General features: G+C 50.0%; 1 long non-coding RNA gene across 2 annotated transcripts in view; it reads left to right on the top strand.

Moving 5' to 3' along the window:
• Positions 1-27,775, top strand: part of LOC144286291 (uncharacterized) — a 61,408-nt gene that overhangs the window by 6,821 nt on the left and 26,812 nt on the right. The window lies entirely within an intron of this gene.

The raw sequence follows: 27,775 nt of genomic DNA on the forward strand, positions 1-27,775 counted from the left end.
TGTCTGCAGACTGGGATGGGTGATGAGGGAGGGAGCATGTGAAGATAGCAGTGGGTGTGCGTAGGACACAAGCCTGCACGGGCTGGGAGGTCACAGGGAGGCTGTAAAACACACATTACCTGCACAATGTGTGTGGGTTTTCCATGAACAGGTGTAGACCTGAGAGGAAGGCAAGGTATAAGTACACCTGGGACTAGCATCCTTCAAACTAGCCCCCACTGTGCACATTTCCTTGCAATTTCTTTTCCTTAAAAAAGAAAAAGAAGTCAAATTAAGTTTTGCAAGCTGACAGTTGAGAACTTGTAGACCCTTGCAAGTTGGGGCATCCTGTAAGAACTTCAAGCTGTCATTTTTCCAGAGACGGTATGGGGCCAGTCTGGTTGTTTCCCAGGCATCATTATCCTAGAGAACCAGCAGTACCCCTCCCCAACTGGATCTGGGGGAGGCACACACAGATGTTTTGTCCCTCTTAGCAGTCCCATCTCATCACTGCATTTTATTTCTCCAAGTCATAAATTCATTTTGTCTCTCAGAGAATCACTGGAGTGCCTGGCTAGCTCAGTCTGCAGAGCATGTGACCCTTGATCTTGGAGTTGTGAGTTCAAGCCCCACATTGGGTGTAGAGATTACTTTTTAGGGAAAAAAAAATATTTATTTATTTATTTGAGAGAGAGAGAGTGAGCAAGAGAGAAAGAACACAAGCAAGGGGAGCCGCAGAGGAATGGAACAAGCAGGCTTCCAGCTGAGCAGAGAGCCCAGTGAGGGGCTCAATTCCAGGACCCTGAGATCATGACTTGAGCTGAAGGCAGATGCTTAACCAACTTAGCCACCCAGGTACCCCTAGAGATTCCTTAAAAAAATCAAAGGTGGCTAGATGGCTTAGTCAGTTGAGCAACCAACTCTTGATTTTGTCGTGGACTGTGGTCTCGGGCCATGAGATTGAGCCCCAGGTCAGGCTCCATACTGGGTGTGGATCTTGCTTCGGATTCTCTCTTTCCCTCTCCATGTGCCCCTCCTACCCCTCCCCTTGTGCACACAGGTGCTCTCTCTCTCTCTAAAAGAATTTAAATAAATTTTTAAAAAATAATAAGTAGATGAGAGAATTACTGAATTTTAAAGCCAGAAAGGATTTTGAAGATCACCCAGACTACTCTTAGAGGAATTTGTAATCCTGGGTCATTCAGGCACTTCAGAGAGACCTATGGTATGTGGTTAAGCACATGAGCTTGAATGCAGCCTCTGCCACTGGCTGATGAGTTCTTGGGGTGAGTTATTCAGTCTCTCAGAGCCTTGGTTTCCTGACTCACACAATGAAAGTATTGATACTGCCTAATGATTGCTAATAAGAATCAAATACTTATTAAGTCCTTAGTGCAGTGCTTGGCATATTCGTAAGTTCTCCATAAATGTTCGCTGAGGTTGCTGCTGCCGTTTGTCATTGTTTTTATTATCATTTCATGGAATCACATGGTAGTTGGTGGTTGGGCAGGGGCTACAATGCTGAATGCTCTTCCCGCCTCGCTCTCCAGCTTGGCCAGAAGGTGACTTCATCTGTCTTGATCTACGATGTGAAGGGCATTTATGGAAGCACGTGTGTAGAAATCTTGTAATGAATGTTCACAACAGAGCTAGGAGAGATGGGCTTAATCCATTTATTAAATATAATTAGACTTTGGGCAGGAGTGTATGTTTACCAAATAATTTATTTCCACAAATATTGTTTACTTGGGTTTAGAGATTCTCTAAAAGCCAGATTGGTTACCTCTGCTGGAAAGGTTTGGGTGTTTTTCAGTGTTTTTATGGAAGAGTTCTCAAACTGGAAATATCCTTTTCGATGAGTTGTGGTGGCAAGCAGGCTTTCGGGTGTAATGGAAATGTTTCTGTAGCCTAGCTGCTATTTATCAAGGGTGAAGACAGTGCGTGTTTTAAAAAAACTATGGGCTTGGCAAAAGTCCACATGGCTTAGGCCAGGCCTGCATAAATGTGCTCCCAAACGATTTGCACTGACCTTTTTTGCAAATCGCTGACAGCCTAGGATCCTCCCCAGGGAGCCCTTTTAGTTTGAAACATCCTTGAGGCTGGTACAAGCCTCACCTTGAGGGGGTCTTTTGACACCTTTGATGGGGTGGACCATCTCCTGTAAGGCTGCTTTGGTATGTTTTCTTGGAATATGAAAACAAATGGAAATTAATTTTATTTGGCAAATTGTACAACATTCCCTTGAGATACTGCTACTCCCTGGGGGTTACAGAATTGAAATCTGTTCTTGATGTTGATCCATGGCACTTCTCAAATTTCCATGCCTGAGGGAGGGAGCACATGAAAGTGTGAAATTTGTGAGAGTATGATTTGGAGTAAAAAAACAGAGATCTAGTCTCATTCCTGCCACCAGAACTGTGTCATTCTGAGAAGATCACCTAACTTCTTCTTCCTTTTTTTTTAAGTGGAGCTGGGTGTGAAGCCCAATGTGGGGCTTGAACTCACAACCCTGAGATCAAGACCTGAGCTGAAATCAAGAGTCTGTGCTTAACCAACTGAGCCACCCATGTGCCTCTGATCACTCAGCTTTTTAATTTATACTTTTCTTATATTATAGCCATAAGAACAAATGGCTATTGAACACATCTGTACACAGAGCTGGTAATAATAATTCTGTACAGAATTGTTGTGATGGTCCAATATTAATAGCGAACATTTATTACATGGCTTATTGCATGCCAGGCACCTTCTCAAACCCATTCATTTATTTATTCAGCTCCATATGAGTCTAGTATTACCACCACTTTACTGAGACACAGAGGGCTGAGTCAACTTGCCCAAGGTCACAGAGCTAGTTGAGGAGTTGGGGTCCGAACTCAGAAAGCCAGGTTACTGTGTCTGTAGATGGTGTTTACAGGAGAGCTTTATCCTGCGGTAGCGTTGGGCTTCTTCATTCTTTGACTACTCCTCTTCTTATTTGAGGAGCTGAGGGACGGATAAGCTGAGCCTGGAGGTAGATTAAGTGTACAGATCACAGTGTTGGAAAGAATGAGGAGACGGAGCATATGAGAGCTTTTTTTGGAGTTATAGGGAAACAGCTGTTTCTAAGTTTGGGACAGAGCTGAGGAGAGCCGGTAGGGACAGAGAAGGACATTTTCTGGGTGGATTTTTACTCTCTCCCATGAGGGAGTGCACCGTCTGTGGGTTTAAGAGCCACATGCCTCTGTCCTATCACATTTTATCTGAAAGCCTGTCTTTAAATCCCAACTCGGTCCTCAGCTGTGACAGCTTTAGAAACTTAGAAAACTAGCCAAGGGTAGCGAATTCTTGCGACGTGAAAGGAGAGGTGAGGATGGGCTTTTTCACAGAATTTCTTCCTCGCTACTGAATTTCTATGGAGTGCCTGTATGGGGACGAGCCACAGAGTGGCTGGTGTTCAGTGAAGAGAGGACTGGAAACTTGTCTGACTTCTTTTTTTCCTCATGAATTGACTTAATAAGGGAATGAATCATCCTATTAGCTAGCATCCTGGAAAAGAAGACAGGAGAGAGCAAGTGAGTGGGATGGCGTTTGACTGGAACCAGAAGCCTGTGGCAGTCTCCTGGGGCAGGGGCCAGGCTGCCACGTGGGGCCCGGGGGTTCAAGCCGAGGCTGAGGTCCCTCCAGGGACTTTGGGAAGGGCTCTCAGCTTCCTGTCACTGCTACCATCAGTGAGGCTCTGGGGAATGAATAGGGGGTGTTTCATCCTTAAATGACAAACCAGTGGTGAAATTCACACACAGCAGTGGTAATTTTGAAGATGCTAACATAAAAATTCATTACGTAAAACTAGACAATTCAAAAATAGCTTTTGACCTTCAGGGATGGGAATGGCTACTTCTATCCCCATCTCGTGAAGGTGGCAGGGGCCTCCCTATGCTAATACTTGATCCCCAGCCTTCCTTGGGATTTCTTGTTCTCCTCTAGGACTCCAGATAGGAGTCTTCAGGGGGTGAGCACTCCCCGCCCGCCCAGCTCCACCCTCAAGTTACCCCGATATCTGAGTTTGCTCGGAGGCTGGGGAACATATCCTTCTCTGAGACATTCTTTGTGACCTTTCTGTGGACCTCTGAGTTGAGGCTGGGGCCCCCAGGGGGATGTGAAGGCTGTGGGGGGAGGAGGGGATGGGGAGGGGTTACAAGGAAACTCCTCAAACCAGCCCCCTGGAAGGTGAAAAGGGTGGTTGTGTTTTCAGACTCTGTCTTCATGGCACACATTTCCCAGAGCATTGACTTTTCTCAACAATGCCTCTCTGCCCCCGTTTTGCCTCATTTTCCTTCCTGCCCTGGCCATCAGTGGCAGTTACTGTTAATAGCTCCCATTTGTAAGAGGACTTACTCTGTGTCAAGCATTTCACTTTAAGTAATTCAGTTTAGTCCTATATCAACCCTGTGAACCAGGGATTATTGTCTCTTTAGATACGGGAGCTGAGGCTGAGGTCTAAGGGGTGAAGCAGCTTCTCCAAGTAACAGCCATTTACTGGGTGGGATGGTTTTTGGTCTTTGATTTAAAATTTTCATTGTGAAAATTTTCAAATATACACGGAAGTAGAGAGACCAGTATAGTACATTCCCATGTATTCATCAAACTTCTCCACTCTTTTTTTTTTTTTTAATTATTTATTTATGATAGTCACACACAGAAAGAGAGAGAGAGAGAGAGAGGCAGAGACACAGGCAGAGGGAGAAGCAGGCTCCATGCACCGGGAGCCCGACGTGGGATTCGATCCTGAGTCTCCAGGATCGTGCCCTGGGCCAAAGGCAGGCGCTAAACCGCTGTGCCACCCAGGGATCCCCACTTTTCCACTCTTTATGGAGAAGTGCTGGCTCTGGGGCTTCTGTGGCTTCAGCATATAGCAGGATACCTTTGTGTGAGTTAGAAGAAGGGACTCTTTCTCCAGGATACAGAGTTTGGTAAGCAGAGCATAGGCTAGATTCCAGCTCCCTTGGATGGGCGCCTTGTGAAGTGAGCAGCTCACACAACTGTGTATGGCGACCCTGCCAGCTAACTTCTCACCTAGCTTTTGGCATAAAAAAAGGAGACCGTAGCCAGGTACCAGTCCCTGACAGTGGTGATGTCTCTGGTTGGTCTTTAGCTATGTGGGGTCATGGGAGAAAAGCTCAGTCACTGGGGATGGCTCAGGCTAAAGTAAAATAAGCAGGGGGTGGGGGGAATCCTCAGAGGAGATACTTCTGCTGCAGAGGAGGGTGAGGGCAGATGAGTGGTGTCTTTTGCTGCTCCCATTTTCAACCTGCCACCTACTCTCTTGACAACTCCTCCCCATGCTTTCTCTCCTGTGTTCTGTGCCCAGGGCAAGGGAAGCACTTGTGTGTGGCCATGAGGCTGGCAGTGGGGGAGCTGGTGGCTCACAGGGTGTGAAAACCTAGTGTGAACTCACTCTTGGCTGCCACCCTCCTGGAGTGGCTGGGACAAGCTGCCTCTGTGTCCTGGCAACATACCTTTGCTCAGCGCTCAGTTCAGCCAGGGTTGGCTGGAAGGTCCTGCTTTCACACCTGTAGAACTATGCTTGTTAGTCCCAGAGTGGAGCCTGTGGGTCACCAGATAAGGAGCTTCTTGAGGGGAGGCACTGGGCCTTTTTTTTACTACCATGCTCCTGGCTCTCCCCATGGCAGCACCTGGCACCAGAGCTCTAGAAATATATATATATTTTTTCCTCTGGAAATATTTGTTAAACAAATGCAGCATCCCGCAGGCCAGGGAAATGTGCCGAGGGGCACAGGTTGAAAAACTTGTGAACTTCAGTCAGGAGAGCCTAGACCGTGCTGGAGCCATAATGGAACCAACCCTACCATGCAAGTGGCTTGACACAATCTAGGTTTAATTTGTGCTCATGGAAAGTCTGATGCAGTTAAGTGGTCCTCCCCCATCTCTAGCCATACCATCTAAAATACGGTGCCTTCAGAGTTACCACAGAAGTGGAAGGCAGAGATGGACACAGCCCCTCGCTTTGGCTGCCTTGCAAGGAACTGACACCCCTGACTTCCATTTCCATTTCATTGGCCAGTACTCGTCCCATAGCTTCAATCTAACTGCTAGGGAGGCTGGGAAATATAGGCAGACAAGGGACTGCCTTGGTGCTTTCAAAGGTGAGCATTTTGTATTTCTTGCCCATGGCATTAGACCTTTGGAGGGTCTCTGGCCTAATCACTTGTCCTCAGGTGCTGTTCTTTATACACTGACAGGAAGGCAACACCTGCCACTTCCTTTAACCCTTTAAGAGAAAGAGGCATGAGATGGCAGTGAAGGAGACTCACAGCAGTGATTTTAACCTCTTTTTAAAGATTTATTTATTTAAGTAATCTCTGTGCCCAACATGGGGCTCGAACTCAGGACCCAGAGATCCAGGGTGGCAAGCTCTACTGACTGAGCCAACCAGGCTCCCCTTCACCTCTCCTTTATTACACATTGGCCACATGACTTTCATTGCGTCACTTCACCACTTGCGAGTCTGTGAGCCTCCTTTCACATTTGTAAAAGGAGAATAATAATACAGCCCATCTCTTAGTTCAGACTCCACTGATTGCAAGTAACAGAAACCAGCTTGAGCTGTTTGAAGTCTCAAGAGAATGAAAGAATCAAGGACAGGAAACATGGCTGGCCTCCCAAGTGCCTACACCTGCAGGATGCCACTGCTTCTGTGGATGTGTGCCAGATGTCCTGGCCCCTTGGCTTCCAACTAGACGGGCTCTGGTTCCAGGAACCATCAGGCTGAGCAGCTCAGATTCAAATTCCTGGTGATAGACTCTGATTGGCCCATTTGTGCCCGCTGGTCTCCCGTTGGTCCAATCAGCTGTAGCCAGGAACACCTGGTCTGTAAGGCATTCCCCAAGGCTTGGGGGGCCTTGGTGCGTGGGGGTGGACAGTCCTCAGAGAGGGGCCTTGCTTACCTGGTTCAGGGATTGTCAAGTCAATTGGGTAATATCTGGAAGAAAGCTTTGAGCATTGTAAAGTGCTGCATTAAAGGGAACTAGCATGTTGGTGTGTGATTTCTTGATTTCTCCTTAGGAATCTTGGAGATTGCGCTGCCCTGAAGGGGGATGGGAGACATTGTAATGCTGGGAGAGAGAGAGGCCTACTAAGCAAAACAAAACAAAACAACACAACAACAACAACAACAACAACAACAAAACCCAGATAAAACTCCTGTAGCTGCAGCAGAGCTGGAGCTGTTTGTTAGAAGGTCACACACAGCCTGGACCAGAGGAAACCGGTGGGACTAGCTTGAGGCATTGCCCCAGGTCAAGCCAAGTTTACAGGCCATTGGACCTTAACACTGTAAAAGAGGGAGTACTTTGAGTGTGCTCTCCACTGCGAAAATGTGGATGCTTCTGTAATTGAGGCTGTGATGTGGAAAGGATCATAGCCCAGGTTATGGCACTTTGTTCCTTGTCCGACAGTGTCCCTGCTGGCTGTGTGACTACGAGCAGGTCACTTCCCCTCTCTGGGGTTAGTTCCCTGCAGGCTCTGTTGTGCAGTATATGCATGTGTCCGTGTAATGTGGGAGTTAAGGCCTGGAGTCTGGAATCAACACAGCTAGGTGTGAACCCTTGTTGTCACTTCACTTGTCAGCTATATGACCTGGGGAAATGTCTTCATCTCCTTGAGTCCGGGGATACTTGTAGTCTTTTCCTCATACGGTTATGGTGGGGATTACATGAAAGGAGTGCTCAGTATCCGCTAGTGTTGTATTAATAGAAGCCAGAGCCGGCCAGTTGCAGGGACAGGGACCTATGGCATGGTGCTTCTGGGCGCCCAGGCCCTTTGCTTAGAAGAGCTGTGTCCCCTAGTGCGCTGGGGTGCAGGAGAAGCCCGAGGAACCTAGGGGGCTGGAGGGAGCGTGGGGAGACTGCTGACAGAGGCAGGCCTAGCCCGCGGCCCTCGATGAATTCAGTTCTGCCCGCACTGCCAGGTGCAAGGTGAAGCTTACAGCCCCTGGGGCGCCGCCCCGCGCCCCCCTCTCCTCCCACGCCCCATCTGCCTGCAGCAATCTGTTGAGTTGGGGGGGGTCCTGGCCTTCAGCCCCGGGCCGGGGCCGCGGGGTGCCTGGGGAGGCTCCGGGTCCCCCAGCAGCAGGGCGGGGGGTGGGTTAACGCGCTCCCCGGGGCGAAGCTGCGGATCCGGGCAGCTGCGGAAGAGACGAAGGAGCCCCTCTGCGCACGGAGCTCTTTGAGGGCGGAGTTATTCAGAGGCTGCGCTCCCTCGGGCGGGTCCTGGGGCCCGGGGCTCAGACTGCGGCTCCGGCGCTGGCCTCGCCGCTCCGCTCGGCCCCGGGCTCCGGGCTCCGGGCTCCGGGCGCGGCGACAATGGGCCACCGAGGGAAGGCGCCCCGCCAGCGAGCGGCCGGCGGGACGGGGAGCCCCCGCGGGGCCGGGGGGCAGCCCCAAGCCTCTGGTCGTTCCCTTCAGGACTGTCTTGAGCCGGAGACTTGCGGGAAGTCGGCGGCCCGGCGGGTGCGGGTGCGGGTGCGGGTGCGGGTGCGGGGCCGGCGTCCCGCGCGCCCTGCCGGGGTGCACCGTGGCCATGGCAACCTGTCGGGGTCGCGGGAGGCGCGCTTTCAAAGGGGGCCTTGTTCCAGCCGCCTGGGGCTCCCCAGTCCCGGGGAGGAAAGGGAGGGCCGCCGGGAGGGGCGGGCCGGGCGGCGAGGAAGCGTCACCCGGCCCGGCCCTGGCCCCGGCCCCCGCCCCCGCCCCCGCCCCCGCCCCCGGCCTGTTTCCTGGAGGCCCGGGTTCCCAAAGCTCCTGCTTCTGCGGAATGAAAGGAAGCGTCCGCGTCGGGAATGCGTCCAGTCTCCAGGCAACAGGGTGTGTGTGTGATTGAGGGGAGGGGAAGAAGCTTGGAAAAAAACCCCACTATCCCGCGGCCCCCCATGGAAGCCCTCAGTGCCCTAGACCGCTTTCAGCAAGCTGACCAGGGCCACAGGAAGCGGATCCTTAAGACTTGCTCATCCTTTTGGCCATGAATATCAAATGACAATAACCTCCCAGAAAACATTAAATCATTCATTAAATGTAATGTAATCTCATTGGGAATCTGTATTCTTATGTATGAGCCAGTGAATCTTTGTGAGAAGGCTGATCTTGGGAGCTTGAATAGCCTTCACTGTCTTTGGGGGAGCCTGGCCCCTGGATTCCCCTCTCATTGTTTTGTCTTTAAGCTAACCCAAGTGTAAAAACCCGGTAGGATGCATGGCTGCCTGCTAAGCACCTACATCATTTATGAGGTCTCCTCCTTATGTTTGTTACCAAATGAGTGAGTGATGAATGCAGTTCCGTGTAGGGTAGGTTGGCGTTGTAACTAGATCCTTTCCTTTGACATGGCATTCCTCTCTGGCCTTGTCTGAAGAGGTGGCCAGCAGGGGCCAGGCCTGGGTGTGAGGAGGAGGGGAGGCAGGACACAGATCTGACTGTGTCCCTTAACACTTTAGGATGGCCAACCCACTGTCAGCTCTCCCAGTCCTTCTGGGGATCCTTAAGGGATGTGTGGGGAAAGATCCTAGCCTTTAAGGCTTCAAAAACAGCTGGTTGGGGGCCTGCTTACATTATTTCCAAGTCACTGTAAGTCTGAGGACCACAGTGTCCAGTCTGGTAGACCAGAGTGTCTGGTCCTGCTACGACTTCCAGCATCACACCTTCCCATTCTGGTCCAGAGAGGTGGGACTCCACAGAGTTGAGTATATAGAGGTGAGTGGTTCTGGCCGCTGAGCCAAATTTCCTCATACCCAAGGGGGAGCACAAAGGGTTCTCATTCACAGGTTGGACACTGGGAGCAAAATCAGGTGGCTAGAGTCTCATGGACCCTCATGTTTTCTATCCACTCCTCCTCTTGAAGTTTGAAAGGTTGTAAATTCTTCTTGCCGTAAGCTGTTGAATTGGGGGGAAATGGTGCTATTTGAAATGGCTTCTTCACCTGAAGCTGGAGTGGAGGGAGCTCAATAACTTTCCAAACTTTTCTGATTAGCATAAAATAGGAGGAACCACACAGAGCTTTGTGGAGAGAGAATAAAAGAAGATATAGCTCATGCTTCTGGAGAGATCCAGTCTAATGGATGAACCAACCAACACATTAATAAAAGAATATTAAAGACTCGTAAAGTGACAGAAATTCTTATTTCCTTATGGAATCTGAGAACAGAACCAGAAGGTGTGGAGAGTGGGGCTCAGGCATGGGTGAGTTTCATAAGCTCCCCAGGTGTACCACCAGGGGTGCAGGCCATCCCTCCAGTGCAGTGTTCACAAACGGGGATGATTTTGTCCCCCAGAGGACATTGGTTGTGTCCAGAGACATTTTCAGTTGGCACAACCGGGGATAGTATTACTAGTGGCATTTGTGGGTAGATGCCAGGGATGCTGCCAAGCATCTCCGAACATACAGAATAGACACCTTCATCGGAAAATGATCTGGTCCTAAATGTCAGTGGTGCCCAAAGTGAAGAAACCTGGCTCTTGTGCCCCTACCAGACTTTCTGGAGATTTGTGCTGAGCAGAATTCTGAGAGAAGGAAGGACGGATGGTCGGTGGAAAGGAGCCAAGTGGGAGCATCACGTAGGGAAATAGCACACAGCAGGGTTTGGAGGAAGGAGAATGTGATTTGGTTTCTTTTTTTTTTTTTTAAGATTTTGTTTATTAATTCATGAGAAACACACACAGAGAGAGAGGCAGACACACAGGCAGAGGGAGAAGCAGGCTCCATGCAGGGAGCCTGACGTGGGACTCGATCCCAGGTCCCCAGGATTATACCCCGGGCCATCAGGGCTGCCCCTGTGATTTGGTTTCTGCAGAGGGAGAAAGAGGCTTGTGGTTTCATGGTAGTCATCTGAGATGTAGAGGATGTTTTCAGCCTGATGCCCCATGGAGTCGGGCTTGCATCTTGTGAAGGGACTACTGGTTGGGACATCAGGCCCTTCTGACTGTGTTGGCTATGAGTGTCAGTACCCTCAGGCTTCTCTCCGATCTGTGACAGAAGGAGCTCCTCTCAGGTACCCTTGGCTTCAAATGCCCAGTCCCACTCTGGGGCTGCCTTTCCCTAAGCTCCTGCATATGGGAAAGCTGTGCGCTTCCTCTGTGGTGTCAGGAACAGGCCATGCCCTTTGCCTTAGTTAATGGCCCATTTCATGTATTCCTGCTCCTTAGAGAAGGTGAGGGAAGGCCCTAGTTTGCTGAGTCCATGCTCTATGCCCACTTCCTGATGGTCTTACCGTGGCGATTGGTCCATATGTTTGTTTTTAAAAAAGATGTATTTATTTGAGGTGGGGAGGGGCACGGGCAGAGAATCTTCAAGCGGACTCCCTACTGAGCCCGCAGTCTGATGTGGGGCTTGATCCCTTGACCCTGAGATTATGACCTCAGCTGAAACCAAGATACGCTTAACTGCCTGAGCCTTGCAAGTGTCCCTGGTCTGTAATATTTTTGAATAAATGAGTAAATTTTTGGAGGAATGGAAGATCCGGGCTGCCTCTGTGAACTGCTCCACTTATAAGCATGTAGTCCTCCAGTCCTTGTGCCCTAACTGGAATTAGGAGAGACTGAGATTGACAATAAGAAGGAAGATCTGTATAGTAAGAATTTCCAGGGAGTAGGACACTTAACCTGAGGGCTATCCGAGGGAAGCAGAGACCCTTCCTATTTGGAGGGGAGCTGCTCGTGGTCCTTTCTGGCTGCCGGAGCGGCCACTGAGGGGCCATTTTTGCCCTCCTGGGGTGATGCACTTTACACTCCTTCCTCTGAGGCTTCTAGCTCTTAATTAGATTTCTTAGTTTTCCCAGTAGAGTTGACTATTCTTTTATAAGGAGTACAAAATGCAGTCCGAACACGTGAGCATAATAAGTCTCCCAGGCCTCACTGCTGGACATCCACTGGCTGGCAGCCTGGCATGAGTGGAGCAAGTGAGCATAGTTCCCCCAGAATACCTCATCTCTCAGGTACGCTGGGAGGTAGCATTCCTCTGAATGTTTGCACATGCTTCTGAGCTGCTCTTCTCCACCTTCAGTCAAGCCCTTGTGATAGAAAAAGGCTTTCTATTTCTGCAACTCAGGAGCAAAGGGCCCCGAATGTTCCAGGCTCAGGCTGGAGTGGAAAAAGATGTATTGCGAGAACTGCCTCTGAGCCAAGCCTAGTCCCACCAAGGCCTTTTGCCTTCTTCACATCCAGGCCCAGGGGGGGTGAGCCTCTTCTTAGACCCTTTGCTGGAGTCTAGCTGGCTTTGGAAGGTGAAGTTACCAGCTCCAGCCTCACCTGCCCTGGTGTGCTCCTGTGGTTAGAACCTTGCCAAGGCCTTGAAGTCCAAACTTCAGACCGGCAGCCCTTATGTCGCCTGGTTAGAAGTGGAGTCTCAGGCCCTCCCTCAGAATGCTTGAGTCAGTCTGCATTTTACCAAGATCCCTGGGGATCCGTGTGTACATTGGGGTTTGAGAAGCACCGTGCTGGAAGACTGCTTGCTGAGGGGACAATCAAGGGGATGGCTGGAGTATCACACATGCCCCTGTCTTTGCAGAGTGCTTTAAAAGACTTCTTCAACTAGCTAAGGGGAAGGATGGGTTGTGGTTTTCATTCATTCAGGGATGGGGATGTGGTCCCATGAGTCTGCACACGTCTAACAGTATCTGAACCGGTCTGTATGCATTCCCTGTTCAAAGAGGCAAGTTCACCACCACATGCCTGGATGCTGTTGAAATGTCAAATTGCTAGAAATGTCTTTTTAATTTTTTTTTAATCTTTAAAAGATTGATTGATTTGCAAAGAGAGGCAGAGACGTAGACAGAGGGAGAAGCAGGCTCCCTATAGGGAGCCTGATGTAGGACTCGATCCCAGGACCCTGGGATCACAACCGGAGCCAAAGGCAGACACTCACCCCTGAGCCACCCAGGTGCCCCTGTGAACTTGCTTTTAATGGCCCTTCTAGAACTCCATGTTTAAGGTCAGATAGATCCGGATTTGAACCCTAGCTCTGTCACTTCTTTGCTGTTCTTAGACGGCTGTTTAACCTCTCTGAGCCATAATTTTGTCATCTGTAAATCAGAGATGATAATGCCCCTACCTCATAGGATGGGGGTGGGGACTAAATGAGATAAGCAGGGGTAAGGCACAGAGCCCACTGCACAGAAGGCACACTTGATGATGCTGGCTAATCAAATGGCACCATTGTCATTGTTTAATGTCTTGGAGCATCTGACAGTGAAGACAATAGCCCTTGTAAAAGCATGCCCTTGTTCTTAGATAGACAGTGGTCTTTAAAACTAGCAAATTCCTTTGGAACAAAAACTTTTTTCCCCTAGGTTTAGGGCTGCTGATCATGAATTTGCCTGTGTGTGGATCCAAGCAAAATCCAGAATCAGAATTGGGACAATGTTGGAACTTGTTTTCGAGTAATGGAAAGAAGTAATAAACACTGTAGGAAATCCCTGTCATCCCACAGGGCTCTGCTGTTAACTCTTTCCCTGCCCCCCCCCCCCCCACCACAGTTCTCTCCAGGATACCCTCTCCTGAGCGGGCAGGGTGACTCTTCAGTGCCAAGTTCTACATCCTCCCTTTCTGGAGAAATTCAGGCTGCCCTCTTGACCATTTCCTCAGAGCAGGGAGGTGAAGTAAAGAAATAGAGGGGTCAAGTCAAAAGATCTGTGTTCTGGCATCAAGTTAGCAAGGCATCACCTCACTGGCCCACAGTTCTTACCATCTTCTTGAGTTCGGACCCTTTCCATAATCTATAGAGAACTCAGTCCCTTCCATCTTGAAAAGTGAATGCACACAGCAATGCCGTAAATTCTGGGTTTGATTTTGTGGTGTGTGTGGGAGCCTGGGAAGTAGTCCATGGACTTCACCAAACCCTCAAAGACCCTTGGCTGAGAACCTCAGAGGAGGCTGTAAGCTCCACAAGGCTTGTTTCCTGTCTAATAGAATATCTAGGTGACCTACAGCATGAGACAAGGGACAAATGCAGGGGCTTTGGAGTCCTGAATTCTGGGGTCTGAATCATTCTTTTGCTACTTGCTATCTTGTTGACCTTGGGTGAGTTACTTATCTCCCCAAACCTCAGCTTTCCCATCTTCCAAGTGAGCATAAGAATAATACCTACTTCAATTGGGTAGTTGTGAGATTAGACTAGGTGACATTTGTCAGATGCTCCTGTTACATGATTGTTTAGCCTACAGAATGTCCCATTGCCTTCTGGAGGAAGCAAGAACCCATATGGCTCCTGTTTCAGAGCATCCAGTATTTGGACTGAGAACGTGAGGCTTTCCTTTGGGTGCGTGGGGAGCAGACCCCTTGACCTACCTCTGGGAAGTCTTAAGGGCTGGAGAGCTTGGGAGCCAGGCTCCTAGAAGCCAACCCCGCTAGACCTAGCTGCTCCTGTTCTGTAGTTGCCCTGTGCTGTGGTTTGGGGCGGCGCAGAGATCCCTGCATTGGGAGCTTCCCTGAAACTAGATGCCCAACCCAGAGGGTGGGGAGGAGTTGAAATGAAGAATGGAGGAGCAGACTTTTTTTTCTCCCCTTAATTAACTCTGGCTCTTTTGCTCCCCAGGCTCTCTGCGGCCCCAGCAATTAGTGGGAGTGTTAACTGGGGTCAGGGCAGTGGCAGGGCTTGGGGGAACTCCTGGGGACAGTGCTGGGGAGGAGAAGGAGGAGGAGGAGGAAGTGCCTCTTGGGCCAGAATGAGGGCTGTGCCTCCCGCGGTCCTGGCCCTCCGTACCCCTGTACCCCTTGCTGCCCCCTTTTAGCTGAGTTGCCCAGAAAGCCAGGGCCGCCCCCGTGACAGCCCCCTGCCCTGGCTCAGCTGTTCTGGGAGAATGGCGAGGAGTTAAAGGACTCCAAACATTGGCCCCCACCGGGCCCTTAATTACATTAGCGCACAAAGCGGCAGTGCCGGCCGGCTGCTCTGGGAGCAGCGCCTGGCCTGGCCCCGAACAATTGCCCTTCTGTTCTCACGGCCTGTTTTCCCCCAGCTGCGCCTCCTTTCATCTGGGCCTCTTTCCCAGGGATGCGGGCGCATTCCCAGGAGGGTGCAATCGCAGCCCTAACCATCTTACTTCTTCCCTGGCTCCCTTGGTTTTGTTTCCTCCCTCCTGGCCGTTCCTCTCCCCTCGGGTTCGGGTTCAGTTCGGGAGCCCGCCTCCCGCGCTGCAGACGGGGACCCATCCAGTCTGAGTTCAGAGCACGTGGGGGAATGATTTGGGAAAAAAAAGAAAAAAAAAGAAAAAAGAAAAAACACGTTAATGTGCTCGTCTGTGTTTGCTTCTGGCTGGCATGTTGACATGAAAGAGGAGTAAAATGCCCCTCTTTATAATGCCACCCCAGTAATCATAATGACAACTTCCATTTGTTTAGAATTTGATAGTTTTCAGAAGTGCCGTCCCAGGGGCACCTGGGGGGCTCAGTCGGCATCTGCCTTCAGCTCAGGTCATGATCCTGGCGTCCTAGGATAGAGCCCTGCATCGGGCTGGGCTCCCTGCTCAGCGGGGAGTCTGCTTGTCCCTCTTTCCCTCTGCCTCTCCCCCCCCCCCCCCCCGCTGCTAACATGCTTACTCCGTCATTCTCTCGCTCTCTCTCCCTCAAAAATAAATAAATAAAATCTTAAAGGAAAAAAAGGAAGTGCTGTCCCATACATTTCTCACTGACCTGGGAACGGCTGCTTACAGTGGCTGGGATGGGTACCACTGATGCCTCCTTCAGGGGAGTGCAGGGGCTAGGAAGCTGCAGAGCAGTGAGAGATCAGGGCTGACCCCCCAGGCGCCCCTGCCTCCTTGGCTTCCTGAGAGTGGCCCTCTTTCAGGCCTCCCGCATGTCTCAGCACAAGTGCCAGCCACAGGAGAACCTCCCGAGGGGCACCATTGGTGATGGTGAACCCATGCTCCTTGCCATGAGCTGCAAGTGAGGAAGCCTGAGAACTTGCCTTTCTAATCTCTCCACTGGACTCTGCCCCTTCCCCAGCTTCAAGGTTTTTTTTTTTTTTCTTTTTTTCTTTTTAGTGCTGAGCTATTCCAGATGCTTAGGTCTTTAAAATCTCCAGAGAAGGAAATTCTCCAGCCCTGTCCACATTCCAGTGTCACCCGGCCCTGGCACTCGGCACAGGCCTCCTGACCCTGTGATGTGAACTTCCCAGTAAGTGGGACCTGCAGAACCTGCTTTCTGGACCCCGGCTGGCCTTGCCCAGCGAGGAGAGGCAACAGGTCTACGGCCCCAGACAGGTACCCTGTTTGCCCCCACCGGGCCAGCCACCAGGCAGCAAAGCACAGGCGGTGGGTTGACTGCTGGGCCCCTGGGAGAATCTCTGCTTGCAGAACCAGGCCTGGTTCAGGCGGTGCAGCCCCTGTAATTAGTGTTCTTTAAGAGACAGCTGGTGCAGCTTTTTCTGCTTTAAACCCCCTTCCTTCTTCGCATTTGCACACGCTTTAGGGACCTGCCATTCTCACTCCCACCGACATTCCCACGAGGTTCCCGAGCCCCATATGGTGAAGCTTGTCTCTTTTATATCCTTGCGCTGGGGTGGGGAATGGTGCAGGCAGGAATCCTTGTCTGCTGGGGGTCTCCAAAGGACCTGGGAGCCCCCGCAGTGCAGCTGTCTTCTGCTTTTCTGCCTGGAGCAGAGCACCTGACTAGGCGGTGTTTCAACACAATCCTGTAGAGCACATTCAGGGCTGATGGACTTTTTGTTCTGTTCCCTGGAGAATTTCAGGCCCTTGGGAAGGGTCCCCCACTGGCTTGCTTGTCCGGGATCAACACAGCAGCCCTGCGGGGGCCTCTGGAGGCAGCTGTGCCTGTTCCATCTCACTGCTGGGGGCTGCCTGTGGTTTATGTCACCCCGGCAGGGCTTCATCCTGACTCTCACACGGATTGTAATCTTATTCCTGCACAGTTTACGTGTTCACCAAAGAAAAACTGGAAAATGCTTCATTTCCTTTTTTTTTTTAATTAATTTATTTATTCATGAGAGACACAGAAAGGCAGAGACATAGGCAGAGGGAGAAGCAGGCTCCATGCGGGGAGCCCGATGTGGGACTTGATCCCGGGATCCCAGGATCAAAGGCAGATGCTCAACCGCTGAGCCACCCAGGTGTCCTGAAATGCCATAATTTTAAAGCATTATTTCCAACGGCTGTATAATATTTCATCTCATGGCCATACCATCTCATTGCACATTCCCCTGTTTTTGACCATCCCCTCCCCAACTCGTCTTCATTTTAAGCCTCAGAACTTTATGGAACATGCAGTCAGGAGCCATTTGTTTGGGTTGTACTGGTGTAATATTAATCCAGAGCTGGGGCCTCTGCCAAGGCCTCTTCTTGCCAAGGCACTGAGAGGAGGGGCCTGGCTATGGTGTAGGTCCAGAGCAGACAGAGGTTCCTAGCACGGCTTCTTCCGTGCTTGGCTTCATAGTCCTTAGAGTGGGGCATTTGTTCCAGTGGCCTTTGGCTGCTTCAGGAAGCTTCTGCGGCTGATGCAGGGGTAAGGTGATGGGACACAGGTTCAGGTTGGGTCTCACAGCCCATCAGGGAATTGGTGGAGTCTCATTTCCAGTCTTGGGCCTAGCAGGGTAGCCCAGGTGCCAGGAACATGCTGCTGTGACCCAGTCTGGTCTTCTTCCTTGAGCTGTTCTGGACTCTTGCCTTGTCCCACAGCAGAGCCTTCCCTCCAGGCCTCCTGGGTATTCACTCCGGAGTCCTCAGATGTAGTTTACCCTTCCGCTGAGGGACTGGGGACTGCGGTGGCCTGGGTTGCTGGACACTGTCTAGGGCCACTGCCTTGTTCAGCCACTCCAAATGGCAGGGTAGACACCAGCTTTTTCTCCCAGTGCCTCTTAATTACATGTCTGATGGTGATAATGATTAAGAACAGATATAATAAACATTATCCTTTGTGCTTAAGACCCAAAGCCTGCCTTATTTATTTATTTATTTATTTATTTATTTATTTATCCAAAGCCCTTTCACTTCTCTTGATTCATATCCTTTTCCCTTTCTTCCTGCCCCAGTGAAGGGGTAAATGGAGGCGTTGAGTGATTTGAGAGCTTGGGGCAGCAGCGTAAGGAAGCAGGGAGGATTGGCCAGACTTGGGTTCCAATCCTGGCTCTGTCCTCTGTATGTCCCATAGTCGCTGACCCACAGAGCCTATTTCTTTATCCATCCAACGAAGACAGTGATGCCTGACTTGCAAAATTGATACAAGGATAACATGGGATTGTTTCTGTAAAATTCCCTGTGACACAGTGGGTGCCCAGTCAGTATTTTGTGGATATTGTTTAGAGCAACAGAATGCACCTACCTCAAAGCCAGAGAAGGACTTGCTCACCCCCTACGTGCTCAGATTTTACCGGAGTCTTTTCAACTGTGCGATTACCTGGCCAGCTCTAGGCAGGAAGTGTTCCTGTTTGGCCGATCAGAGAAGTATGGCAGACCAGAGTTGACATTGTTTTCAGCTCCTGGCTGGGACATCCTGCCAAGTCAGGCCCTTTTCTCCTACGCCTTGCTTATCCAAGTGAAAGTAACTAGGGCCCTTTCTTTTTGGCTTTTCCCTTGGCTGGTCTAGAGAAGGCAACTCTGTGAGAATGCAGGGTGTGGCATCATGATTAATTTGCAAGTATGTCTTTGTGGCCACACTTGTCTGCAGGCTCTTGCTAGAACCTAAAAAAGCCAACAGGAAGCCAAAGAGAGAGTCATCTGGGGACAGGCTTTGGTTCTGGGTCCTGGTGCCCCAGTGTGAGGTCACAGAGTTGACTGCTTCCAGGAGGCAGTGAATTCTAGCCTGGCTAGACAGAGCTGGCCCTTGAGACTGTCCAGAGAAGAATCTTAGAAACTTTCCAGCCATCTTCCCAAGGCCTTAAGTTTTGGAGTTTTGGATGCCATTCCTCTGGAGGCCATGGATTAGTGGCATCGGCATCACCTGGGAGCTAGTTGGAAATGCAGACCCTCAGGCCTCAAACCAAACCTGTTGAGTCAGGAGCTGGAGTTTAGCAAGATCCCTAGGAGATTTATGTGCATATTAAATGTCCAGGGGCCACTGATTTAGATCAGTTCACAATCAGGTACAATTAGAATCAGCTGTAAAAAAAATGTACTGCGTCCCTAGGTCCTACCCCAGACCACTGAATCAGAATCACTGTAGGTAAGATTTGGGCACTGTTATTTAAAAAGGAAAAAATTCCCTAGGTGATAATGTGCAGCTGGAGTGGAGAATTATTTTGGACCCGTGTTGGGGCACCTATGTGGCTTGAATATCTGCCTTTGGCTCAGGTCATGATCCCGGGGTCCTGGGATCGAGTCCTGCATCGAGCTCCTCCGTAGGGAGCCTGCTTCTTCCCCTGTCTATGTCTCTGCCTCTCTCTCTCTCTCTGCATCTCTCATGAATAAATAAATAAGATCTTAAAAAAAAAAAAAAAAGAACAACTTGGACCCGTGTCTTCAAGATCTACATCCAAAAGGATGATGATCGTGATGGTCATAGTTGCTGCTTACTGAGCTTCTACTCTGCATAAGGGTCATCACCCTTATCTAGAATCCTGTATGAAGAAGGTCTTTATCTTTGCCTAGAATCTCCGTTTAAACCTGAAGGTGGTAGCTCTCTCACTGTCTCATACTTGAAAAAACTGAGGCTCACAGAGGTGAAGCAAGGCACTTAAGGCCACAGAAATAGTGGGCTGGAAGTGCCTGCCCAGAGGCTTCTTTTGCCATTGCTGTAACTGAAGCTCATAATTGTTTAGATGGATCTCGTTCTCCTTGGAAAATCTGGCAGGGGATTTTTTTTTCTGGCTCAATTTCAATGATACTTTCAGACCCTGTGGTTTTAGGATCATTTAGTTTGAGGAAAAGCACAGCGGCTTTTAGTCCTCAGATTCATGCGTCCCCAAGAATGAAGGGACAGGGGCAAGATGAGTGACAGACGAGTTGCAAACGAATGATAGAGAAGCCTTAAGGAATTTTCAAAGGTTGAGCCCCAGAGCCCCAGCCTGGCTTTATCTATTTGATGAGCGAGGGCAGAACTCATGCTGCTCTTTCCAGTTCTGCAAATCTAAGATAACAGTGGGGGAAACTGAGGCAGTGGCCAGAAACAAGCCAAACTGCAGACCGCAGGTCATTTGCTCAGGGAATGGCGGGGAGGCCACTGCGCAGGGTTGGTTGCCATGGGGAGTCAAAGAGCATAGCAGCCAGCCAGCGCACACAACCCTGTAGCAGAGCTCCCCAGGATTTGTGAGGCTGTAAAGAAACCAGGCGAGAAGCACAAAGAAAATGGGCCAGACATTGAGAAATAGCCCTTTCTTTCAGGTTTTGAACCATGTCCAAACCTGACTTCTAAGTTCGAATAAGGGTTTGAAAATCAGCCTGAGGCTCCCACGGAATCTAAATCCAGGTTACTGTGTGCATCTTCCTTATAAAGTCATGGAATAGCTGCATTGAGGGGATGAGAGGAGTGCGGGTGGATGTTTCACGGATTTTTTTTTTTTCATCGCTTTTCTTTTCAAGAAAACTCCCTTGCATTATATGGCACCTTGCAGTTTCAGGGGCCTTTATGCATGTCACTGCATTGCTGCTCCTACACCAGCACTATGGGGCGAGACGTGTGGTGGGGCGGGGGAGGGGGTGTCTTGCATTATATAGCAGAGGACACAGAGGCACACAGATGCTAAGTGAGAGCCTTGAGGTCCCACGGCAAAGTGGAGTAGAGCCTGGCCTCGAATCCAGGTCTTCACACTCCAAGTACAGCATTCCTTGTGTCCCACCAATGCTTCTCTGATGACTCCCTCCTTGGGCCTTCCAGAGTGTGGAGCTGGAAGCTGTCAATAGCCTTGCATAGATGTAGCTCATAAAATAGTCAATTTCAGTCATCTGTGCTTATGTTTTATTTATTTTTATTTTATTTATTTTTTAAGTAGGCTCCATGCCTAGGATGGAGTACAACATGGAGCTTGATCTCACAACTGTGAGAGCGAGACTTAGGCTGAGATCAAGAGTCAGATGCTTAGCTGATTCAGCCACACAGGTGCCCCTGTGCTTGTGTTTTATTTTATTTTATTAAAAATTTATGTATCAGTTTTGAGAGAGAGAGAGAGAGAGAGCACGAGCAGGAGGGGTGGAGGGAGGGAGACTCCCTGCTGAGAATAGAGCCCAACATGGGGCTCAATCTCAGGACCCTGAGATCAACGACCTGAGCTGAAACCTAGACTCCGACACTTAACTGACTGAGTTAAGCAAACATTCTAATATTACCTTCAGCAAGATAAAACCGGGATGATAAATTAGGAAGGGAAATGGACTGGTGGTTTACAGCAATGATTCTCCAACTTGGATGTGTGTATGACTCAATCTCCTATAGATTTTTCTAAATTGCAGATTCTGATTCAGTAGGTTTCGTATAGGTCTGAGGGTCCTGCATGTCTAATAAGGTCCCAGTCAGTACAGATTCTTCCAGTCGCAGGCCACACTTTGAATAGGGAGGGTTTAGAGCACCATCTCTGGAATCAAACACACTTGTTGGGCCTTTAATTGCTAGCTGATGGAGCTGGGCAAGGTGTAAGCTTTCTGTGCTTGTAAATGGGGAATAAAAAGGACACCTTATCTACAGGACCGTTGTGAAAACAAAATGGTCTGGGGCCCATGAAGCCTGGCACGTAGTGAGCACTCAATAAGTATAAGTTATTAGTACGATCTGGAGACAAATACCATAAAGCCGTTCAAGCCAAACAGGAAATGCTTGCTGGTTGGCTACTGTTTGGGGCTGTATATGCTGATATACATTTCCATTATTCATTCAGTTCCATCATCATCAGAATTTTTTTTTAAGATTTTATTTATTTGTTAGAGACACCTATACACACAGAGAGAGACAGAGACAGAGACACAGGCAGAGAGAGAAGCAGGCTCCAAGCAGGGAGCCTGATGTGGGACTCGATCCCCGGACTCCAGGATCACGCTCTGAGCCAAAGGCAGATGCTCAACCACTGAGCCATCCAGGCGTCCCCATCATCAGGATTTTTTAATATGCCTTATATGCTGTTATTTCCGTTCACTTATGAGGAAACCGGCTCAGGGAGTCTGGGTGCCTTAATCAGATCCACACAGCTAAGAAGTAGCAGATACAAAGTTACACCCAGGTCTGGTGCTGGCTGTATACACTCCAGCTGACTTCTCCTGTTGGTGGCATGGAAGCAAGAGCCTCTGAGCCTGGTTCCAGGGAAGTAAAGTGACAGTCTTTAAACTTTTTTTGCTCTTAACATCTGTCAAAAGAATTTTGAAAAACTGTATCTTCTTACACACTTTTAAATTCACATAAAAGAAACTTAAAAAAAAAAGATTTTATTTATTTATTTGACAGAGAGAGCACAAGCAGGGGGAGCAGCAGGCAGAGGGAGAGGGAAAAGCAGACTCCCCGCTGAGCAGGGAGCCCCATGTGGGGCTGGATCCCAGGATCTTGGGATCATTACCTGAGCCGGAGGCAGATGCTTAACCGACTGAGTCACCCAGGTGCTCCTAAAAACTTTTATCACAACTTTGGGGCACCTGGGTGGCAGTCAGTTGAGTGTCCAACTCTTGGTTTTGGCTGAGATGGTGATCTTGGGGGTTGTGGGATCGAGCCCCATGTGGGACTCCACACTCAGCCCTCTGTCCCTCCCCCTACTTGTGCTCACTCTGTAAATTAAATCTTTAAAAATAAAATAAAAGCTTTTATCATACTTTTTAGTAGAGTGTATTTTCAGGCTTACTGTATGTCATATACTCACTTCAGATATATTTTTGTTGGGGCGCCTGGGTAGCTCAGTTGGTTGAGTGTTTGCCTTTCAAGGCTCTGGTCGATCCCAGAGTCCCAGGATCAAGTGCCACATCAGGCTCCCTGCTCAGCAGAGAGCCTGCTTCTCCCTCTCCCTCTGCCTGCCGCTCCCCCTGCTTATGTTCTCTGTCAAATAAATAAATAAAATCTTTAAAAATATATATATATATATATGGGGATCCCTGGGTGGCTTAGCGGTTTAGTGCCTGCCTTTGGCCCAGGGCATGATCCTGGAGTCCCAGGATTTAGTCCCGGGTCGGGCTCCTTTCATGGAGCCTGCTTCTCCCTCTGCCTGTGTCTCTGCCTCTCTCTCTGTGTGTGTCTCTCATGAATAAATAAATAAAAATCTTTTAAAAAATATATATATATGTGTGTGTGTGTGTGTGTGTGTATCTGTATATATATATTTTTTGTCAAAGCCTTGAACCAGCAAACTTGGCCCATGCCATTAGGAAAATGTCTGTTGTGATTCCTAATCGGCAAAGCTGGACCTTGTTGTTGGAGCCGTCAGGCAAATCATATTTTGTGTCAGAAAAAGTCAGATTCTGTTTTGAGATTTGAATAAATGTGTTAAACAGGTGTCCCTGTGTCAGCTTCCTTGCTTCCTGATTCTAACCCTAAAACAAACAGATGGGTAGCTAAGACTGATAAGGCCTTGGCAAAATAAGGCCAGCCCCCTTCTTTCCATGTCCATCTTCTGGGGCCTCCTGCAGGAATGCTGCATTCTCCAGTGGCCCCTTTGTCTGGTGAGCTTTCACACCTCAGGGAGAGTACCAGGGTCCAGTTAGGACGGCTGGGGGCAAAGTGGGGGCTCTCTTTGGGGAAATGGTTAGGAGGGGCCATTGTGTAAGGAGAACTACAGACCCAGATGGTTGCGAGCATGGCAGTTTGAGAAAGGACTCCCTGTGGAAGTGGAGGTTTGGCAAATTGATTCCCTGAAAGCCAGCTGTGTCTGAGCACCCCCCTGGAAGTCCCTGCATTCCCCAGATGAGTGCTGGTGGGAAGGACACTGAACCATGTGCCCCCTGGAGATGCTGCAGGGGGTGGGGGTTTGCTCTGTGAGCATTTTATTACTTACTCCAGAGCTTAGGGGCCTTTGGGAATCTTTTGCTGGAGCTGGGATTGAGTCTTCCTCCGGTGACACCTTGGATGCATGTCGAATGTCTCTTCCCAGCTCCTCTTTTCCCACTGAGGTGGCAGAAGCTCACACTCTAATGATGTCTCCTTGTTATAGGTAAACAGAGGCCCAGAATAGGACAGTAAGTCCACAGCCACAGAACAATCCATGTACCCCACCAAGAAAGCCACTGGCCTTCCCCGGGGAGACATCACAAGACAAAAAAAAAAAAAAAAAAAAAGCCTTGGGTGGGTCAGAAGAGCTGGTTTTCGTTTTTTTTTGTTTGTTTGTTTGTTTTGTTTTTAATTTTTATTTATTTATGATAGTCACACACAGAGAGAGAGAGGCAGAGACACAGGCAGAGGGAGAAGCAGGCTCCATGCACCGGGAGCCCGACCTGGGACTCGATCCTGGGTCTCCAGGATTGCGCCCTGGGCCAAAGGCAGGCGCTAAACCGCTGGGCCACCCAGGGATCCCAAGAGCTGGTTTTCGAAGCCCATCCCCTGCCCCAGCAGATCTGCTAAATGGGCTGATGGGGCCGGCACTTAGCCTAGTGTTCACAGGCTTTGAAGTTGGGCAGACCTGGCTTTGTCATTCACTAGTCACATGACCTTGGGCCAGTTACTTGCCTCTCTGTGCCTGTCTCCCCATCAGAGAGCAGGGATGAGGCTAGTGTCTCCCTCACAGGCTGGTTGAGAGGGTAAAGGAAACAATGACTATATAGTGTCTGGCCCACGCAGCATGCTCAGTAAATATTATTGTTGTGGTGATGCTTGTTTTTTGTTCTCTGTAGGAATTCTGGTCAGGGAAAAGCTGAGTGGAATGAAGTCCTGGTAGAGGCTGTCCGAGGGCAGAGCCATGCTGGCGTGTGGCATTGTCTCCTTCCCAGGACAGCAACATGTGTGAAGGAGTGCTTACTTACTACATGCCCCCTGACAAATGACCAGAGCAAGCCCCGAGGCTCTTAGTACTGCCTCGAGCCCCTGCCACCTGCTGAGCCTACTCTTGGCATCTTCCTCTGGCCCTCACCTGAGAGCATTCAAGCCTCTGGCCTTCTTGTTGTCCTGGGGGAATGAGGCCTGCCCCCCCATGCTCCCCACATCTTCCCTCAGCTACTAGCATCAGGAGTGCCCTGTTTACCAGAGTCCACCTTGCCAGACCTGTCGGCCTCTCCCTCGGGGGTTCCTGTGCCCTTCTGTGGTGGCCGGGGCCCCAGATGCTCAACCAACTCACCTTTCTGTCTTAAAGCTGCCCTGCCTCAATTTCCGTGGGCCTCTCCCAGCAGCTGTTTTATAGAGTCTTGTCCTCGCCCCTCCATCCCTTCCCCTTGGGAATTTGTTTTGTCATATTTTCTTACAAGCTTCCAACTGGAAACTACTCCCTTGTCCTCGTCCTCAGCCTCAGTGAAGTAAATAATGAAACAAAAAAGACGCTCCAATCTGCCATGGGGTTTTGCTGTTTCAAGGAATCCCTTTGTCAAGCAGAGAATCCTTTTGTAGAGTGAATAATTGCTCACTTTGGATTTCTGTCCAGGATTTTTTTGTTCAGGAGCTTTCTCAAGAGTGGAGCCAGGCTAGTTGGTAGGCCTGGGGGAGGGGGGGCTTCTCGCCTCCCTCTCTACCAACTGAGGGGGCTCAGGGTATGGCTTCTAGATCTTCTGATTACCGTTAATCCTTCCTGTCAGGGCTCCAGCCCGCCAACATCGATCACGCTGGCCCGGAAGGTGGTGACGGGTTTGTGTTTCTCGCTCTGTTTTGTTCCTTCGCTTTGTCAGTCCTGTCTCCATGGAAACAGGTGCAGCCTTTGTGTTGCCTTTGCTCGGGGCAAATCGATGCCTAGTGGGGATTTTTCTTTGCTATCCTCCCTCCCCAATTTAGCATCAAAGGGAGAGGTGGGGGCAGCGCAGGGATTGACAGGAGGCCTTTCGTGGCTTGGAGAGCCTGGGGCAGGGAGCCACTGTCACTCCTCCAGGCTGGGACTCCAAGGCTTGGTGCCTGGCCTGCATCCCCGCCGTCCCCTTTGTGGTGGCAACGCGTGCGTGCATCGTGGGGCCGTGTCAGATAGAGGCGGGCGTGCAGTGGTTTGTAGCCACTCAGCCCTCCTGGGCCCTCGGTGTTCTCAGAGGCAGCTGCTGGCCACCGGGGGCGGGGGGCTGGGGGCTGGGTGGGAACACTGGCATCAGCACTGACCCTTTGTCAGGACCTTGTGGGTGGGCAGGATTTTGACCTTTCTGGGCCTTGGTTTCTCCAGAGGGCTTTAAACCTTTTCCATAATGTGACTTCTTTAACCTTAAGGAAACCCCATATTTGGGTAAATTCTGCTAAGTTACTGTCACAAGCTGTTCTATGGTGACTAGTAAACCCTGTGTTTGATTCAAACCAGTGAGTTGCCTGGTTTGAGACGACACTTGAGAATCAGAAACCTCTCTTTAGACTGAGCATCTTGCTTCTGTACCAGCCCCGCCACAGGCGCCCCCTCCTCTGGCCCAGGGTGTTCTGCGTCCCTGGCTGATCAGGGTCTAGCAGGGGATCCTTCTGTTCCAGGCCAAGCACAAGTGTTGGTCTGAGCAGCCTGGGACAATAATAGATCTGCTGGAGTCCTGCAGTCCTCCCTCAAAGAAGTTCATTGGTGAGGGGGCGAAGGGGGCCCACGTGGGCTGGGGCTTCCGGAGGCTGCGGCCAAGCGGCAGTGCTCAGCCTGGGGGCCTGGGCCGGCTGCCAGCCGCCGCTCCTGTGGTCACCTCGGTTGCCTGGGCTTTGCCAAACTCCGTCATTCCCATCATCCGACAGGCGACCCAGTAGGCTTTTAGCAGTTCTGCACTCGTGCTAACTTAAAGGCAGTAACTTAAACCTCATCAATTAAATCAGCAAACTCTAAACTTCATTTTATTTTTTAAAGATTTTATTTATTTTATTTATTCATGAGAGACACAGAGAGAGAGGCAGAGACACAGGCAGAGGGAGAAGCAGGCTCCATTCAGGGAGCCCGATGCGGGGCTCGATCCTGGGTCTCTGGGATCAGGCCCTGGGCTGAAGGCGGTGCTAAACTGCTGAGCCACCCAGGCTGCCCTAAACTTCATTTTAATATCTGAACTCTCTACCCATGCAGCAGAAGATGCATTTAACCTCAGATTTGCGTTGTCCCAAAGCCTCCCTCCAGACGGGGACCCTCAACGACTTGCCTGAGGAGACTTCTGAGTGTGTTGGGTGATACACTCATGGTGGTAAAGGTCAAGTTGTCCAGTCTCCTGCCTATAGGATGGGTATATGATGGAGCTGGAACTTCTGGGTTTCTCTCCTGAGAAGTGAACTCTCACATGCCTCCTTATAGTCTGTAAGGTTCTTCTGGACTCGAACTTAATTCCCATTTCACTTTCTCTGGACTTTAAGAAAGACAGAGAACCAAGAGCAAGTATCCTGAATGCTTTACTCAAAGACTCTTCCGTCTCTGCTCAGCTTTGGCCACACACACTCCTGTTTTTGACGGTTGTCTTCTTGCTTTCTCTCCTTCCAGCAGAACAAGGTCTGAGTTTTCTGTTGGTAAGACAGGGGGAATAGTAGCTGTCTCACTGGGTCATTGTGAAAATCAAATGAAGGTTCTAGAGATACACCCCACCATGTACTATCATATGGCTCATTCTCAGTCGCCCCAGTTGACCCAGACTACATTTTGTTTCCCAGCCACCATGATGTCACTCAGAGATACTGCTTTTCTTCACAGCATCTCTTGAGTAAAGCCCCTGGGCTGGTGGGACATCCTCTTCTTGTTCCTGGGACCAGACAGGCCAGATGGGGCAGTTGCAGGCCACCCCACTGCTGCTCCCAAGCCATTGGGCCAGGAGACATGGACAGGATGGGACTGCTGATTCTTG

Source organism: Canis aureus, chromosome 16 (assembly GCF_053574225.1).
Source record: "Canis aureus isolate CA01 chromosome 16, VMU_Caureus_v.1.0, whole genome shotgun sequence".
NCBI lineage: Eukaryota > Metazoa > Chordata > Mammalia > Carnivora > Canidae > Canis > Canis aureus.